The 18,949-nt window shown below is 44.3% G+C and overlaps 1 long non-coding RNA gene across 1 annotated transcript; it reads right to left on the reverse strand.

Moving 5' to 3' along the window:
• Positions 1–1,462: 1,462 nt before the first annotated feature.
• LOC114814240 lies at positions 1,463–15,420 on the reverse strand. Its single transcript, XR_003761993.2, has 5 exons — positions 15,321–15,420; positions 13,559–13,650; positions 8,690–8,772; positions 3,688–3,841; positions 1,463–1,744 (listed from the first exon to the last, which is right to left on the reverse strand). It is a non-coding gene; the product is annotated as an uncharacterized LOC114814240 (long non-coding RNA).
• Between the last annotated feature and the right edge of the window lie 3,529 nt (positions 15,421–18,949).

The following is an 18,949-nucleotide window of genomic DNA, read 5'->3' on the forward strand; positions in this document are numbered from 1 at the left end:
TGTCGTTGAACAATCTGAGAATCTTTCATGGATTTTTCTTAACTGGGAAGAAAGAGGGATAGTTGGCGAGTGCCAAGTGTACTTATTTTTTATTAAGGTTTTTAAAGCGCTTATTATTTGTCTTAGTACTCTTCTGAACTCTGGAGTAGATACTAGTTAATCAAGTTCAGTAGGAAATCGAAGCACAAAGAAGTTAAGGGACTTACTCAAGGTCACCCACCAAACACGTGGCGAGGCTGGGATTAGAACCCAGATCCTCCGACTTCCAGGCCTGTGCTATTTCAACTCTGCCACATTTCCTGTGTGAAGAGCACTAAAATAAGCACTTTGGAGAGTGCAGTACCTCAGAGTTGATAGATATGATTCCTATCTTCGAGTTTACCAACTAGCTCTTCCACCCAACCATGGCACGATGACTAATCCTCAGAAAGATCTCTGCTTGGGCTGTGTGAGCAAACGAGGGAGGAGACAAGATAGGATCCCTGCCCTCAAGGAGCTCACTCTTGCATGGGGAATACATGACGAGTAACATGATGCTCCGTGCACGTTAACCTCTCAATAAATACCGTAGATGAAATATGAAACGTGCAAATGCAGTTCTCCCTAGCTAATTCCTTAAAGCGGGGTTCTCTAGAGTGTATCATTAGTAAGATGGGCATTCCCAAACTGCATCTAGTGCGATCAGTTGGTAGTATTTGAGGGCCTACTGTATTTAAAACACTTGGGAGAATATATTAGTGGATCAGTCAATCAATGGAGTGCTTCCTCTGTGCAGAGCACTGTTTAAAGTGCCTGGGAGAATACAGTGTGAGTTGGTAGAGACATTCCCTTCCCACTAGGAGCTTAGGGACGATCGATCTTATTTACTGAGTGCTTACTGTGTGCAGAACGCTGTACCAAGTGCTTGGGAGAGTACATTCTAACAATATAACAGACACATTCCCTCCCCACAATGAGTTCACAGTCTAAAGGAGGGGAAGACAGACCCTGATATAAATAAATTACAGAAAGGTTCATGAGGATGTGGGTGGGACCAATATAGGGTGCAAATTCAAGTGCAAGGGTGACGCAGAAAGAAATGGGAGAAGAGGTTTGTTCATACAGTTTAGTGTCTGTATTCTGCCAGATAAGCTTGTGCCTGGTGGAAACTGTAAGCTAAAAATAGTACTGGGTAATTGGTCTTCAGGTAAGCGGGGACAGCATAAATAACATTATCTCACCTCACGGGCACATGCTAGGCAAGCAGAGGTCCTGATGTTTTTTAATCCATACCTCTTTATTCTCCCTCGGCTGTTTTTCTTTTCCTTTTAATACCGATCTATTGCTCTCTAATCCTCGGTACTCTTATGATGATTGAATTGGTGGTTAAAAAGAAACTCCAGCTGCTTTGAGGTTGTGTACACAGAGAGTGCTGATGACCTGAAAGTTTTAAAAAAAATTTCAAGGTTCTTAATTGTAACATCAGATTTTAATAATGCCATAATTAAACATACACTTTTCTGGGTGACCTTTTTTCTGCTCCACTTTGTTTTATTTAAGGGATTTACAATGGCTTTTCGATACCCGCAGAGAGCCTATTAAAAGGGTGTTGCTTCAGTTGAAGATGTTTCCAGCTTGGTCCCTTCCAGAACAGAATACTGGCATGGCAGACTAATGATTAATGCCACCCAGGCTGTGGCCAGGGCAAAGCCAAGCATTATTTGATGTTTAATTGCTTAGGTCAGGATCCAGCTAGTTGCAGGAGCTGAAAAATATAGTCGAGAAATACAAATTGAGCGTTCTTCTCCACTTCCCCAAAACTGAACGTGAGTGGAGTGAAAATTTACAAATTCCAGGAAACATTATCTGTGTTTTGGAGAACGAGCATTCACCTACCTTTCCATTTCCATTTTTCCTGAGTTAGAGCTAGTGTTGTCCAAAACAGGTTTCAGTCCCTGTCCCATGTGGGGCTCACGATCTCAATCTCCATTATACAGATGAGGTAACTGAGGCCCAGAGAAGTGAAATGACTTGTCCAGTGTCACACGGCAGACACGTGGGAGAGTCGGAATTAGAACCCATGACCTTCTGACTCCCAGACCGGTGCTTTATCCACCAAACCACACTGCAGAGCACTGTACTAATTGCTGAGGGAATACAACTGTGGGCTGGTGCACGGATGATTCTTTAGGCTAGAACTGGCCCAGATCTACGTGTTTCACTTTAATAATAAAAAAAAATCTAATTAGGTTGGTTTTAAAATGAATGAGCTCATTTTAAAATGAGCTTGAAAATGTACCCAAATAAAGGATGGCTTTTTCATCATTTTTAAGAACCTACTGGCGATAAGAATTTAGAAACGTTATTGGGTGAAATAAAAGACGGTGTCAGGAAGTGCTGCACGGCCCAGTAGTAATCGTATCCGAATGGATCCAGCCAAAGTTATGTCATGATTTTTGCGATTAATAGTCTTGCATTGTAAAGTTTCAGATGGCAAAACACAATTGCAGAAATGGGCCTAAGGGATGCATATCTTCCTTTCTGCAGCTTTGTACTACAGAACCCATCAATTAACTTGGGAAGCTTAAAAAACAATTAATAGGAAAGCAAAATTTCAGCATTTTTGAAAGCAAATTAATAAAATTCTATTCCCCCTCATCCCTTCTAGTTCCTCGGCACTAATGCAATTTTATCTCTAATGCAATTTTATCTCCAGAGCCCTGTCATAAAAGTTGCCAGAGGGGCCCCATAAATACCATTAAATGGTTTTGAACATCTGCCCTTCTCTTCCCTCCCCTTGCCCCTCAGATCTGTGTGACCTTGGGCAAATGGCTTAACTTTTCTGTGTCTCTTTCCTCATCTGTAAATGGGGACCGGATCCTACTCCCTCCTAATTAGACAGTGATCCCCACGTGGGACAGGGACTGTGTCCAATCTGATTATCTTCTATCTACCCCAGCGCTTAATATGGTTCTGTTTGCATTTAGGAAACTTAATGTCCTTGAGGAATGTTCCGATAAACTCCCCCTTGCTCAACTGGGACAGGGACGTGGAGGGTGGGGAGAGAAGGGAGCAGAGACCTCTACTGATTCTCCATGAATCGGTCCAGAGCCCACGAAGGTCCGTCCCTTAGCCCGAAACTCTTAGCTCTACCCTTCTCCCTGGCTAAATTTTCACTGACCCCGCTTCCACATTGCAAAACGGACTCGTTGTTTTGAGTTGCCCCTCTCACCCCGGCCAGCCTGCTGAAAGGTTATCAACGACAACGAGAATGGCCAGCAAAGAGCAGAGTGCAAAGAAGCCAGAGTCTGGGGAAATCTCTCCACGGCTCCCCAGTCTATGAGCTTCCAGAGCTGGCCTTGTAGGTGGATGTGTAGTGTAAGCTTGTTGGGGGAAGAGAATACGTCTGTTATATTGCTGTACGGTACTCTCCCGAGCACTTAGTACAGTGCTCTGCAACCGTACTAAATACAACTGACTGTGTGTGAACACCCTAGATGGAAATAGAGTTAAGCATGCGTGCATATCCTGGGACTATAAGCACCACGGATTTAGGGAGGAGCTTTCTAACCCAGATCATCCATTTGCAAGCAGAGGGGACCAGTGACCCCAGGAACGTAGGAAGGTTTCCGGCGGGCGGGGAGAGGGTGTCGCTTTCTGGTGAGACCAACGGTCCGAAGAGCACAGAGACAGCGTGTGTGCTACAACCTTTCTCCAAGGCGGTCAAACTGCTCTTTGCAGGCATGTGACAACCCCCGGGTTAAGTCGATCTGGAAACGGTAAGTGATTCGGGCTGCGGCTCTGGAGTCGGTTCAAGGAAGCAGCAGAACGATTATCCCCGCATCCCACGCAGGACCAAACCCTACACGGGAGATAGACGGGTGCAACGATGTGAGAGAGTCTGGGGGAAAGAAAATGACATTCACATTCAAGGAAATTATCATCAGCATCGCTGAACTCAAGCGATGCAGTGTAGTAGCAGATTGTAGGGAGAGCAGCAGACACGGCAAGAATCTTGCAGACAGCAGTTGCTCGAGCAAAGCCTACCCGAGATCAGCGTATGAAAGCCACAGGCTCAAAAACAGAACCGGTCTCTGTCTGAGACCGGCCCCAAGGAAGTATTTTTACCTACAAACATGATGGATTGTCTTTGGACTTTCAGCCACTGTAACCCCTTTGTGGACAGGGCACTTCGCTGGTTATTGTTATATCGTACTCTTCCCAAACGCTTAGTACGGTGCTTTGCACACATCAAGTGCTCAATCATAATAATGTTGGTATTTAAGCGCTTACTATGTGCAGAGCACTGTTCTAAGTGCTGGGGTAGATATAGGGTAATCAGGTTGTCCCACGTGAGGCTCACAGTCTTCATCCCCATTTTACAGATGAGGTCACTGAGGCACAGAGAAGTTAAGTGACTTGCCCACCGTCACACAGCTGACAAGGGGGCAGCGCCCGCATTCGAACCCATGACCTCTGACTCCCAAGCCCATGCTCTTTCCACTGAGCCGCGCCTCTTCTCAATAATGCTGCTCAAAAGATAAGATTGAATGAATGAATAAACTTATCCAAAACAATTGCGCCTCACCATCAGTTGTCATCTAGAAGCACCTTAAAGAGCAGCTGGATAATAGTGATAACGATAATAATGATGGTATTTTTTAAGCGCTTACTATGTTCCAGGAACCGTACGGTGACCTTGCATTGGCCTCTTGAGTCAGTGATCAGAGGGACCCATCAGCAAGGAGGACCTAAGAAATATTTTAATATAGTGAAGTTCATGAGACCGTGAGTTCCTGGAGATCAGGAAATGTATGTCTCGCTCTGTTGGACTCTCCCCAACGCTTAGTACAGTGCTTCGCAGTCTGTCTGCTTTCAGTAAATACCATCGATTGATTGACAGCAGATACCATCGATTGATTGACGGCGGCTTTCGCAGAGAGGCAGGCTGGCCCAGAGAGGGAGAGGATGAGATAGTCTCGTCTTGTGTCGTCGAGTCGTTTCCGACCCATAGCGACACCACGGACACATCTCTCCCAGAACGTCCCGCTCTCCATCTGCAATCATTCTGGTCGCGTTCCTGTAGAGTTTTCTAGGTAAAAATGCAAAAGTGGTTTACCCCCGCCTCCTTCAGCGCAGTAAAGCTGAGTGTCCGCCCTCGACTCTCTCCCAAACCGCTGCTGCCCAGCGTGGGGGAGTTTTGACTTGTAGCAGATTACCTTCCACTCACTAGCCACTGGCGGAGCTAAGAATGGGACGGGTAGGCCTCTGCTTGACTCTCCCTCCCACAGCCGAGCCTGGTAGAGTATTGGAAACTTTCCTAGTACGACCCGGAGCGGCGTGAGATAGAGTGGGATTTCAGAATCCCACTTTGGAGAAGCAGCGTGGCTCAGTGGAAAGAGCACGGGCTTTGGAGTCAGGGCTCATGAGTTCGAATCCCAGCTCTGCCACTTGTCGGCTGTGTGACTGTGGGCAAGTCACTTCACTTCTCCGTGCCCCAGTTCCCTCATCTGTAAAATGGGGATTAAGACTGTGAGCCCCACGTGGGACAACCTGATTCCCCTATGTCTACCCCAGCGCTTAGAACAGTGCTCGGCACATAGTAAGCGCTTAACAAATACCAACATTATTATTATTATTAGAATCGTGGCTCTGGGCACATCGTCATGGTGATACGATCTGTTCTCCCGTCGAAATGACGAGTTTTCGGATCTCGTGAGAACACGTATAGTCATCTCTTGTCTATATAGAGAAGCAGCGTGGTTTAGTGGCAAGAGCACGGACTTGGGAGTCAGAGGTCGTGGGTTTTAATCCTGCTCTGCCACTTGTCAACTGGGTGACTTTGGGCAAGTCACTTTGCTTCTCTTTGCCTCAGTTCCCTCATCTGTAAAATGGGGATCAGGCCTGTGAGCCCCCGGTGGGACAACCGGATAAGCTTGTATTTATCCCAGCGCTTAGATCAGTGCTTGGCATGTTGTCAGCCCTAAGCAAATATCATCATTATTGTATGGACGCCACTCACTGGTGGTGATATTCACCTAAGAGTGTTTGTGGAGCTGAGAAAGCCCAGAGCCACAGCCTCATTGTGTTTTCAGGCTTATTGTTGGCAGTGCCTGGCACTGTTTTCTCTCTTGTCTCCTAGTCTCTCATTTCTTGCAAAACTTTTGCTCAAAGAAGACCTCTCTTTTCTCGACATGCTGATCTGTCCTCGTCAACCGGCTCCCAGCTTTCAGCTGGGATGCAGCAATGACCGAGCCTTTGTTTTACGGTGTCCGGTGTTTTCCTCTGCTCTTCTCATTTTTCGGTTTCCCAATTTCAGCTCTCCATAGAGTAGCTGTGTGATTATTCCCGGCTGGATCTTATTCCTTTCACCTCTCCCACTCAGTGTGCTTGTGGTAAGGTGGGTACAGTTTCACTGCTACCTACAAGTAGACTGAACCCCTTTGGAAATATGTTGGTATCATCATTATTATTATTACTAATGCCGAGCCCTGTTCTAAGCATTGGGTTAAAAACATTTTAATCAGGTCAGACCCAGTCCCTGTTCCACATGAGGCTCACTGTCTTTTTTAATAACTCCCTATTTGCAGGATTTCTTTGCAGGAAAATCAGATTGGGCCCAAGTCCCTGCCCCACAAGGGCCTCAAAATGTAAGAGAGCGGGAGGATATGTATCTTATCCTCACGGAGGCAATATAAAGTTGTGATTTGCTCGAGTTGAGTGCGCCCTAGGGAAAAGCAACATGGCTTCGTGAATAGAGCAAGGGCCTAGGAGTCAGAAGGACCTGGGTTCTAATCCTGCTCCCCCACGTGTCCGCTGTGTGACCTTGTGCAAGTCATTTCGCTTCTCTGTGCTGCAGTAAACTCACCTGTAAAATGGGGATTGAGACCGTGAGTCCTGTGTGGGACAGGGCCTGTGTCCAACATGATTATCCTGTTTCTACCTCAGCACTTAGTACGATGCCTAATACATAGTGAGCACTTAACGAATACCTTATTTAAAAAAAAGATTCACACCGCTGACCAGGGGCAGAGATGGAATGAGAGCCTGAGTCTCATGACTCCCAGCCCCAGGCCTTTTCAATAGGCCGTATTGCCTCCCTTGCGCATAAATGGATTCTGAACCACTTGCTCGGGAAAAAGGAGTATCGTGGGAGAAGTCAGGTAGCCCCAATCTCACCCTTGGCTTTTGTGGCTCAGTTTCACTGGAACCGTGTTCTCGCGTGAGCAGGGGGCAGCGTTGGCTGCAGGTTTAGGCCGAGTCGACACCTCGAGCCGTCGGTTCTGTGCCCGCGGATGTGATAGGGAGGCTGTTTGACCCCTGACTGGACCAGGACTGATGGCATCCCAAGTGCTCACTCGCACAAAATTCTGGCAATGAGAGGCAGATCCCAAAACTGTCAGGCCCCGCCAGCAGCTAATACCGCTGCGTAGCACAGACCTTCATCGTGTGAAAGATTCTGCTCTTCTGCTCGGGTGTGAATCTTTTTTTTAGCCACACCCACAGATTAAATCTTATCATCCAGGGTGCCTCCAGACTTGGAAAACAACTGTGTGTATATATAAAATTTGACACCACTGCTGCCATAACCGTGCCAACACTTTCCGTGTTGCTCTGATAGTCAACCCAGCAGCAGACTTCGATTCTACTAAATATAGTTCCTTCTACTGCCACTTAATGAAGATTTGGGTTTTTTAGTTTCACGATTTTGCGTGCGTATGTGAAACCAGATTTGTTTTTAAGCGCTGGACTACTAATGCCAAATGAGCCCTCCCACTGACATCACGACGGTTTCTTCGGAAGCGTTTCTCGCTAGGATTGTTTCGTGGAACCACCACACACGTGTAAATACAAAACGCAGCTGTATCCCACTTCGTAACCTCATAATGCCATTTGTTTCGATAGCGTTAGACCTCAGGCATCAAAACAGCTCCATCTATTGACATCGGTGTTCCAGAAAAAGCAGATTAAAGAACTCTAATGCTCAGTGATATGGCCTTCTAGATAGAAGATGTTCTAACAGCAAGAGGGTTCACTGCCAGAAAACACTCACAAGACCATTGGTGTGGCATTTTCCTAAGGTACAGTGGAAATGCTAAGGCAGGGGGAGAATATTTGCAGGCTATTTGGCTTGGTTGCTTAATTATTCAAAGATATTATCGAGTGCTTCCAGTGTGCAGAGCATTGTACTGAACACCCGGTAGAGTACGGCACAACAGAGTTGGTCGACAAGTTCCCCGCCCCACGACAAACTTACCTTAATAAAGGGAAATAACTATTCTTGACCAGATAGCTACCAGTCTGGAAAAGGCATTCAAGAGCAAATCGGGGGGTGCCTGGTGTAAGTCGAGTAGGAGAAAGTATTATCTCGGTGTCAGTTTGGGGGCCCCTCAGAATCTCAGGGATACAGTTTCAGACCAGAGGGAAATGACAACAGTCCAGGAGGCTTCTGTGAAATCGGCCATTGCTAAAATGGAGATATTCATAGCTCCTCCGGGACTTTTAAATCCCCTGCAGTAGTCACAGACCCAGGAATTCCAATCTAATACAGGAAAAAAAGGAAACAAAGCAGAGGGTAGACAACTGGGCTGCTACGGTGATGAAATTACATCGCATTCTACCATCAGTCATCTCTGAACACCTGAAAGAAAAGCAGATTTTAAAAGCTTAGGTGATTAATCAACCAGTCTCCTCTTGGGGTTCTACTGACCAAAGTCCACCTTCTCTCAAAGTTTTGATCTCTAGAGACACTGAGAAACATCATTCTTCAGGATTCTGGGAAGTGTAGTCTCCCTGGGAAAAAAAAAAAAAAGGATTATTGGAATGGACTTCTTAATCCTTCAGTATTGGCCAATTTGGCAATAAACACAACAAGATTATTAGCATTGTTTGGGGAGATAGCTCCTCTCCCCCCCATTCTTTAGGAACTTCTAAATTACTGAATCCCATCAAGAACCTAATTTAAATATAGTAAATCAGGCAATGCAGACATTACAGTATTTTTGGCAACAGTATCTCCCCAGAATTTTGCACTTCAAACCATCCATTCCTAGGAAGAGTTGTGAATTATCTAGTTAATTTGCTCCATGCAGATAGCCTGAATGGATCAGGCAGGTTTCACGGGGGAGTTTTAGGTCTGAATGATTGTTCCGGGACATCTTTTGGGGGCAAATACACTGCATCATTCCTAATTTATCACAGGCCACGTAGCCCCATCTGGCCACCTGACTATCACTGTTTGAGACTCATTTCAAGGAGGAAATATTAGGACTGAGGAAATTCAGACCTGAAAATCCTCAAGGTTCTGGAATGCCTCTGCTGAGATCTCTTCATGGCTTAGTGGAACGAGCACAGGCCTGACAGTCAGACGACCCAGGTTGTAATTCCAGCTCTGCCCCTTGCTTGCTGTGGGTCTTGGCCAAGTCATTTCACTTCTCTGGGCCTCTGTTTCCTCATCCTCAAACTGGAGATTAAATGCCTGTTCTTGTTCTCCTTAGACTGTGAGCTCCATTTGGGACAGGGACTGCTTCTGACCTGATTATCTTCTATCTACCTCAGGGCTTAAAACAGTGCTTGGCGACAAGTTCAACCCGAAACACTAGGATTATTATTATCGTTACCTTGGATTCCTCACTGTCCTAGCCCCTGAAAAAACTGTGAGGTTAATCGACAATTAGTAGATGCAATGTCATTACTTGGCTCACCTAAGTCTCTTCTTAAACACGTATTAAATAGAGCAGTGTGAAGGTTTCCCTCTAGACTGTAAGAGCGTTGAGGAGGTGAGAGGGCAAGTGAGGGGAAGGGCAAGGGAGTTAATGGCAGTAATTGCTTTTTTATTTTTCCTTTTGCTTAAACTCCCCAGTGTTCATTCCCGGTGTGTTTGGCAGGAGTATTTAATTCTGCTAAGCGGTATCTTAAACCTGGCGCATGTCACTCTTGAAATGACACCGTGGCAGCGATATACTCTGCAGGTTAAGCCCCAGTTGGTAGCAGATCACGGTAATTAATGGGTGCCGAAGGCTTTAAAAGATGTTAACGGCCTCTCTCCGAAAGAAGCGCCACTTTCGTTGCTCGGCACCTGGATTTGGCGTAGCTGGAGGATGCGGCCACTGAAATAATAGTGGTAGAAAATGTGCAAACTCCCTGGGAGTCTCATAAATCCAATGAAGAGGCCCCAGAACAGACTCTGTGTGTGACATTCACATCTGGAATCTCGTCCCATTTCTTCTCTGCCTAGAAATAGCTTGAGTTTTTCCCGAGCAACCTAACTTTGGAAATGCATTCTGCAGCTTGGTTGAGAACTGTTTAAGCACAGAGGGAATTTCAAATCCAGGTCCTGTCTCCTAATTAGTGTGTAAACTCCTTGATTATTGCTATATTATGCTGTCCCAAGAGCTTAGTACAGTGCTCTGTACCCAGTAAATGTTCAACAAATACGACCGACTGAATTAGGGCATTTATTATATTGACCACTTACTGTGTGCTGACCAGTGGTACTTTCTCAACCGCCTAGTACAGTGCTCTGCACAGAGTAAATGCTTAGTAAATTCATTCAATAGTATTTATTGAGTGCTTACTATGTGCAGAGCACTGTACTAAGCGCTTCGCATGGACAAATCGCTAACAGAGACAGTCCTTGCCCTTTGACGGGCTTACGGTCTAATCGGGGGACACAGACAGACAAAACAATAGCAATAAATAGAATCAAGTCATAGTAAATACACTTGAGTGAATGAATGGCCTAGTGGTAAGAGCAAAGGACTGGGAGGCAGGAAGCCTGAGTTCTAATCTTGACTTCACCACTCTCAGGTGCCTGACTCCTCATCCGTAAATTGGAGATTAAATACTTGCTCTCTCTCCCCTTCAGATTCAGGTGGTTTGAGGCTGTGCCTGATCTGACTGCACTGTATCTATCCCAGCAGTAAGCACAGTGCTTGGAATATAGTATGAAACAAATGGCAGTATTATTACTATTAAGCTTTTGAGAGCAGACACAGTCCCTGCCCCATAGTCAGCTCCCAATCTGTCCCATTTTACAGGAAAGGAACCTAAGGCCCAGAGAGATTGTGACTTGTCCCAGGTCACACAGTAGGCCCGGGGTGGAGCCGGCAACCTGAGTCTTCTGACTCTAGGTTTGGTTGTTCTTACCACTTGTAGATACCGTTTCTTTCTCAATGCAAAGTCTGACCCGCAAGACTTCCCATGTACCAATTCCTATTTCACTGGACAGAGAACAAGTCTGACTGCCCAACCTCCACTTTTTTTTTTAACCACGTGTTTTATCTGCCAGGCCGATCGCTTGTTTAGCTATGATTTGAGAGTACCCTTTTTCCAACCGAGAAAGAGATTGAACATTTATGAAAAGAGGTTTCTCTTTATGCATCCTCACTTGTCAATCTTAGTACTTGAAATGGTTTTCCTGGAAGGGAAGTACTTTGGGCCATAGATTCAGCTGGCTAATTTCAGCCCACCGGGAGAAGTTTGAGATGGATCTGAGCAGTTGAAAACAGGATGTGCTAATCATAGTTATCTGGCAGGTAAGTTTCACGATGATAAACACTGTTATAAGAACAGATGAAATGACAAAATTACAAATTGAGTCTACAGCGTTCCTCCTCGGTTTCCATACTCCAGCTGGTGTGCACTTAGGTGTCTCAGATTTCTTTCAGAGCATGCTGGACATACAATACAGTCTAGATTTCAATTCCTTACTCTAAAGATGATTTGTAAAGCAATCTCGGTAAATTTACCCTTGTAGAAATGTGATCTTTAGTCGCAAAACGCTTTTTAACATAAAACGTTTCAGGGTCCCTGAGTGTGAGTGGTATCTATTCTCTCAAATGAAACACCTGTGAAATTGTTCTTGTCCTGGACTTCCCTAAAAATTTGATTATTAAATTGTCAGGACCTCGAAGACATTCAAATGAATAGTCTTGGAAATTTGAGGCCCTCAAATTGTTGCTAATAATGGTGACTGCTTTAAAATCCACTGATGATGAACTCCTTGCTGAACTAAATAGCATTAAAGGCTTTTACTGTTTAAAAAGGTGTCACTGATTATCAGTGCTCCCACTAAATTTAACATATGATGCTCTGGTCATTTTGGAGAGTGAGACAGAAGAGTAATAGAAAACAGGAAACCTCCAGCAGACAACCCCGAACAGGAGGGGGGAAGAAGAAAGGACCGAGAATACTCTTCCTTTTGCGGTATGGATTAAATGGGTACCGTAACAGTTGAGCTAACTTTATCAAAAACGATCATCAGGTCAGGAGAATCGTAATATGTCTCTCTGCCCACCTTACAGATGGAGTGTGGGACAGGGAGAATTTAGGGAGAGGATTTCTTGGTGACTTTCCTCAGTCCCGCTAGACCGTAAGCTCATTATGAGCAGGGAATGTTTGCTAATTCTGTAGTGCCATACTCTTCCAAGCTTTGTACAGTGCTCTGCATATAACACAATAAATATGATTCATTGATTTACCAGTCACTGTCTGTAGCAATTCGGTTAGGCTCACCCTATCCAGATCAGTCATACTTAATGCACCCAACAGGAACCTGAAATCATCACATCTGCCTCATTGACAGTCCTGGGGACTCTTCCCCTACAGCCTACCAACACCCTGATACTCTGGCAAGGTACATGTAACGCTCAACAGACATGGGTCTCTATGATTTTGCTGTAAGAAAGTGACTTTTTTTTAAAAAAAGAGAAATGCAATGTAATATGTATCCTTTAACGCAGCCGAAAGCGAGCAAAGGAAGGGAATCGCTGCTTTGACCGTTCAAATTTCAAATTTGACTATTTCAAATGTCACTGCTTTGATCATTTTAGGCTTTGCTTTAATAACAATTCATTATGGTATTTAAGTGATTATGTGGCAAGCACTGTTCTAAGCTCTGGGGTAGATACAAGGTAATCAGATCGGACACAGTCCCTGTCTCACATGGGACTCACAGTCTGTTGGCCAGAGTGGAATTTAATCCCCATTTTACAGAATGAAGCACAGAAAAGTTAAGTGATTGGCCCAACGTCACACAGCAGACAAGTGGCAGAGCCAGAATTAGAACCCAAGTCTTTTGACTCCCAGGCTCTTGGCTTTTCCACTAGGCCATGCTGTTTCACAGAAACTGCTTCACTGCTTTTCTCCTGTTTCACTTCAGTTCATTCTTGGCATATGCTCTGACATCTGACTGACTTGAAGTGTAGAATTCACAGCCTCAACAATTGACAGTGGTGGGCTGCTAGGCTCCAAACATAACAAGGTCACCTTCCTTTCACTGATGCTCCAAAGAGTTTTCTTCTGTCACCAGACCCGCCGATTCCTAGAACCTTCTATCTCTTTCACTAGCATCACTTAGCTGGATAATCTGGGGAAGAGTGCAGCCAAACCTAATCACAGCTGAATAGTTTGGTTAGCACACGGTAGACTTCAAATGCTTCAAATCCAATGTGCTGTAAGAGCAGCAAAAGTATCAAGCTTTTAATTTGGCTGTATTAACTTGTTTAAAATTTAAGCTTCAGCAGTTCTAAAGCCTCAGCGTTCATCTCCGTTCCCTCCATTTCCCGGGCATTCTTACGTCCGGTGGGTGTGTTCTTTCTCCATGAGAGGAAGTGGAAATGGAGGTCGTGGGCAGATGCGTGTTTCAGGCCATGGGAAGGTGGTGTTACTCTAAGTTGAAAGGCAAAGACAGTGGAAAGGAAGAGGTTAGAATTCATACAGGTTTTCAAGGATTAAGGTAAGAATCTTTAAAGCATTGCAAGGTAGTTGTTTGTGGCTCAACTCTGTCAGTTTAAAGACGATGCCAAGGCATTGTCCCTACCAGTGGTTACCCCCAAGAAATACACACAGTAGGGTCAGTCGTACCCAAGAGGATGAGTAAAGCCAGGAAAAACCTGGCACTATCATTGACCCTTCTTCTCTGTCTTGTAGCCTGCTCTCACTCAGACCCCGTTTTGCTGGATATATTTCCCATCTGAAGCAAACGAGGGACATTCCCTCAAACCAAGACAGCTCCAAGGGTCTCAGGTTCAAGAAGCTGTAGCTACGAAGGACAACTTAAAAAAAAAAGACCAATAACTGATGCTCGAAAGGGGATGTCTATGGATAAGATAAGTGGTATCAAGGAACCATTGCTGACCACTCTTAAAATTCCCACATTGCAATACTGCTGAGCCAAGTGTAGCTATCTTTATCAGAACTTTTCTTTTTAACGGTATTGAAGTGCTTACTAGGTGTCAAACACTGTTTTAAGCACTGGGGCAGGTACAAGTGAATTAGGTTGGACACAGTTCCTATCCCACCCGGGGCTCACAGTTTAAGTAGGAGGGAGAATAAGAAAACTGAAGTGGAGAAGTTAAGTGACTTGCCTAAGGTCATGCAACAATAATCACTTAGTACAATGCTCTGCACAGAGTGAGCACTTAATAAATATGATTGAATAAAAGCATTGTACAAAGCTAGGATTAGAACCGAAGTCCTCTGACTTCTAGACCTGTGCTCTTTCCACTAGGCCAGGTGCTCTACTTTTACTCATTCTCTGGAGAGACAGACCAGAATATGGATTTATAATTTGAACTCCCAATGTTACCTCCTCTCTTGCAAAATAAACGGTGTGCCTGAGGCTAGGCAATAGGGTCTAGACTGTAAGTTCGCTGTGGGCAAGGAAAGTGCCTGTTTTATCATTGTACTCTCTCAAGCGCTTGGTGCAGTGCTCTGCACACAGTAAACGCTTAATAAATATGACAACGAATGAAAGCTTTAAAAACATTTCTGGTGATGACTATTTTGTCACTAGGGTTACTGGTATCCCTCTAAACCTTAGTACTGACATTAAGGGTAGGATCCTAGGTGAGCAGTTTTTTCTTTCTATATTTTTTAAGCACCAGACAGAGTTGGGATGAGAACCCAGGCCCCTCTGACCCCCAGGCCCGTGCTCTATCCACCAAGCCAGGCTGCAGACCGAGGTTAAATGTGGTAGACAGAAGCCTAATAGTGTTGGCCCAGTCATTTTGATGGCACAATACTGAAGTTTGAGGAGTGTGGTGTTTATTAAGTAAATGCAACTAGTTTTAAAATATCTGTTGTCATAGCAGAAAAAATAGTGGGAAAATGAGATATAATCGCCAAACCTCATAATAATTTACCTTTTCAGTGTGCTTTCACCATAAGGCTTGGTAAACTGAACAAATACTTGCCTTATTTAAAGGAGTCAGTCATGTATTGAACGCTTACTCTTTGCAGAACACTATACTAAGTGTTTGGGAGTTTACACTATAGCAATGTAACAGACACACTCCCTGCTCCCAACGGTGTTTTTACTTCAATGTTGTGAAAAATACCTTCAGATTTCACACCTATTATCCGACTTCTTTTATCTTGTTGAATAAGCAAAGGAGTATATTTTAGGGAATTCACAGGACAAGCATTGACTCCAACTCAAATTCCAGCAACTGAGACCGCAGTTGAACGGTTAAGGACGTTCATGTTCGAAACATTCGATGCTGAGGAAATATAGCTTTGTTGGCTTCTGAGATTAATTGCTAGGATTTTAGAGCTGAGCAATTGAGTTTACAGCAGAGATTAGCTTGGATCCCATCCAAATTGGTCAGGAAAGGTTACTGCCTAGAGCTATATGAAGTTATATAACACCACAGCAATTATGGCGTGTTTACTTAGTGATCTCTATCCGAGTCCCGGAGAAAGGCCATTGTCTCTATTGACTGATAAACGTTGGAGGAGTGGAGTTCCCAGAATCTCACACCTGGAAATTGTTTTCCAAGAGCAGGAGGCGAAAGGCTGAAGAAATGGAACCCCAGCTATTAAATATCAGGGGGCTGTAGCCGTGGGCTTTCAGCTCAGTGAACAACTTCCTCCAGTGATAGTGTGGTGGGGGAGAGAGAGAGGGTAGGGGCCAAGGCCCCTAGTTAAGCTGCTTAAGTTAATGTTTCAACCAGATTTCACTGAGCATCTTCAGAATGGCCTTCTGGACAGTCAACACACAGATATACCCAGGTGAGCCGCTGCCAGATATCCATCCAACTCTGTGTACACAAAGCAAAGGGGAGATGGTGACAGGTGTTCTTAGAATCACCACTGAGGCTCCAGGGAGCTGACTTGGAGAATATAGAAAAGAGCAAAAGATGTGAGACACCCTCTACCATCCAAGAGTTTATACTCTAACAGGGTAGAAGAGCAGGCTAAATGGATGAATACCGGTAAAACAATGACTCAAATAATAATAGCTGAGTAAACAAAGGTCAGCCTCTTGAGGAAAGACATCATTCAAGCAATCAGTGGTACTTATTTAGCGTTTACTGTGTGCAGAGGACTGTACTAAGCGCTTGGGAGAGTACAACGGAGTTGGTAGACGCTCTCCCTGCTCACGATGAGATTTCAGGCTCCCTTCTGTGTCACCTATGCACTTGGATCTGTGGCCTTTGGACATTTCATAAATCGCCCGAACCCCACAAAACTTATTCATTCATTCAACAGTATTTATCGAGCGCTTATTATGTGCAGAGCACTGTACTAAGCTTATGTACCCATCTTCAAATTACATATGATAAATGATTTATATCAACGTCGGTCTCCCGTCTAGATTGTAAGCTCATTACGGACAGGGAAGGTGTCCGCTAACTCGTTGCACTGTACCCTTCCGAATGCTTAGTACAGTGCTCTGCACAGGGTAAACACTCAAATGCAATTGACTGATTAAGAGTACTGGTAAGGATAAATAATGGCTATTTTGTATGCACAGTTGTGGTTGAAATCTCGACGGTGCTCCCAAAACCCCCTTTGTTCTTCTGTTCCTGAGGGGCAAGACTGTTGCTCATCACAAGACTTCCTTTCTGATCACATCCTAACCCTCTAAACACATGATATTCACCCAATCCACAGCCCCACAGCATTTATGTTCACATCCTTACACTCTCTCATTTCCCCTAGCTTTAATTTGAATTTAAATATAAACCTCCTCTCCAGACTCTAAGCTCCTAGGAGCAGGGATCATGTGTACCACCTCCACTGAATTGTACTCTCCTAAGTGTTTACTACAGTGTTCTGCACACAGTCAGTGCTTATTAAATACCATTAATTGATTCTGTAGAAATATTGGCATGGGAAATTCTGTTCTTAAAAGACTTTGTTCTTTTCTGCACCTAGTAGGAGTGTATTTCTTTTAGAACGGAATATCTGCCAAGGCAGCCTCCAAAATTAGGAGTTGGAGCATTGGAAGAGACAGAGCAGATTCAGAAGCCAAGGGGCAAAGATGACCACCAGTAATCACTCATTTGACTTCCTGTTTTAATAATGTGGTATTTGTTAGGCACTTGCTGTGTGCCAAGCACTGTACTAATCACTGAGGTAGATACAATGCAGTCGAATCAGAGTCCTTGTTTTACATGTTGCTCCCAGTTTAAGAAGGAGATTAGATAACGGATCCTCATTTGATAGGATTGGGAAACTGAAGCACATAGAAGTTAAGTGACTTGCTCAAGGTCACACAGCCAGCAAATGGCAGGGCTGGAATTAGAACCTCAGTCTCCCGACTCCCAATCGTCCTTTCCATTCATAGTCTAAGGGGGAGGGAGAATTAATATCTTATCCCCTTATACAGACGGGGAAACTGAGGTCCAGAGAAGTGAAGTGATTCGCACATAGTCACACGGCAGGCAAGGGGTAGATCCAGAATTAGAACCCAGCTTCCTTGCCTCTTAAGCTGGTGCCCATTTCACCAGGCCACCCTGCTTCTCTTTTCAAAGTGTTTGATAACGTTCATGGTAATGCTCTCCGTATCTTAGTTGTTAAAAATTGACATAAGGCTAATGAGGATTCTAGACTCTCATATGCACAAGTTGGGAATTTAGATGCATAAGATTTTGGTGAAAGACTTCACATCACTGATTCAATTAAATTTAATAACCTCTAAAGCCTTTGCTCTTTGGAAGCCTACTCATCGATATTAACATTGGGATAACTTTAGAAGGCAAGACTTTTTAGCAGAGAATCTCGTGGGCTAAGCTATTAACCTCAGATATCTTAGTTAACATCCTTCTTGGCTAGCACAAGATAGACTTTAATACATAAAAGAATATTCAACCTTCAGGACAGTAAATGAAGAATGTATTTCCAAGGGTTAACTTGTTCTAATCATGGTAACTTCTAAGTATGAAATTTAACGCTTACTCTCCGACAAAAGGTGTGCTACGTTCTGGGTTAAATAGTGAAGATCGTCCATATATGTCAAGATAGTTCAGATATCCCACCCGAGACTTGGATTATATCAAAAGATCAGTCACATCTTTAAAAGTATTCACTTTTGAGTTGCTTTTTTATTAATGGACTCTTAATATCCTAAGACCCTTGGGGCCCATTCACGGTGGGAAATCTCATGTAAAGAGTCCTTGTGGTGACCATCTGGACTCCATGACCATTCCTTGTTCATAAATAAAGGAGAATTTTCACTTCATCTATTTTCTTCATCTAGTCGATTGGCGGCCCGAACAACCATCTCACGTTCAACATCAATGGCCCATTTCATTTTTATTTTTAAATGGTATTTGCTAAGCGCTTAGTATGTGCCAGGCACTAAGCTCCGGGGTAGATACAAGTTAATCAGCCTGGACACGTCGGATGTCCCATATGGGGTCTCAGTAAAAATAATAATGATTATGGTATTTATTAAGTGCTAACTATGTGCCAGGCACTGTACTAAGTGCGGGGGTGGATATAAGCAAATTGGGTTGGACACCGTCTCTGTCTCACGTGGGACTCACGGGTTCAATCCCCAGTTTACAGATGAGGTAACTGAGGAACAGAGAAGAGAAGTGACTTGCCCCAGGCCAAGCAGCCGGCAAGTGGCTGAGCTGGAATGAGAACTCTCAACCCTGGGAGGCAGACCTAAGGAAACTAGAGGGATCTTCATCCCCATTTTACAACTGAGGTAACTGAGGCACAAAGAAGTTGAACC

This window comes from Ornithorhynchus anatinus, chromosome 9 (assembly GCF_004115215.2).
Source record: "Ornithorhynchus anatinus isolate Pmale09 chromosome 9, mOrnAna1.pri.v4, whole genome shotgun sequence".
Lineage (NCBI taxonomy): Eukaryota > Metazoa > Chordata > Mammalia > Monotremata > Ornithorhynchidae > Ornithorhynchus > Ornithorhynchus anatinus.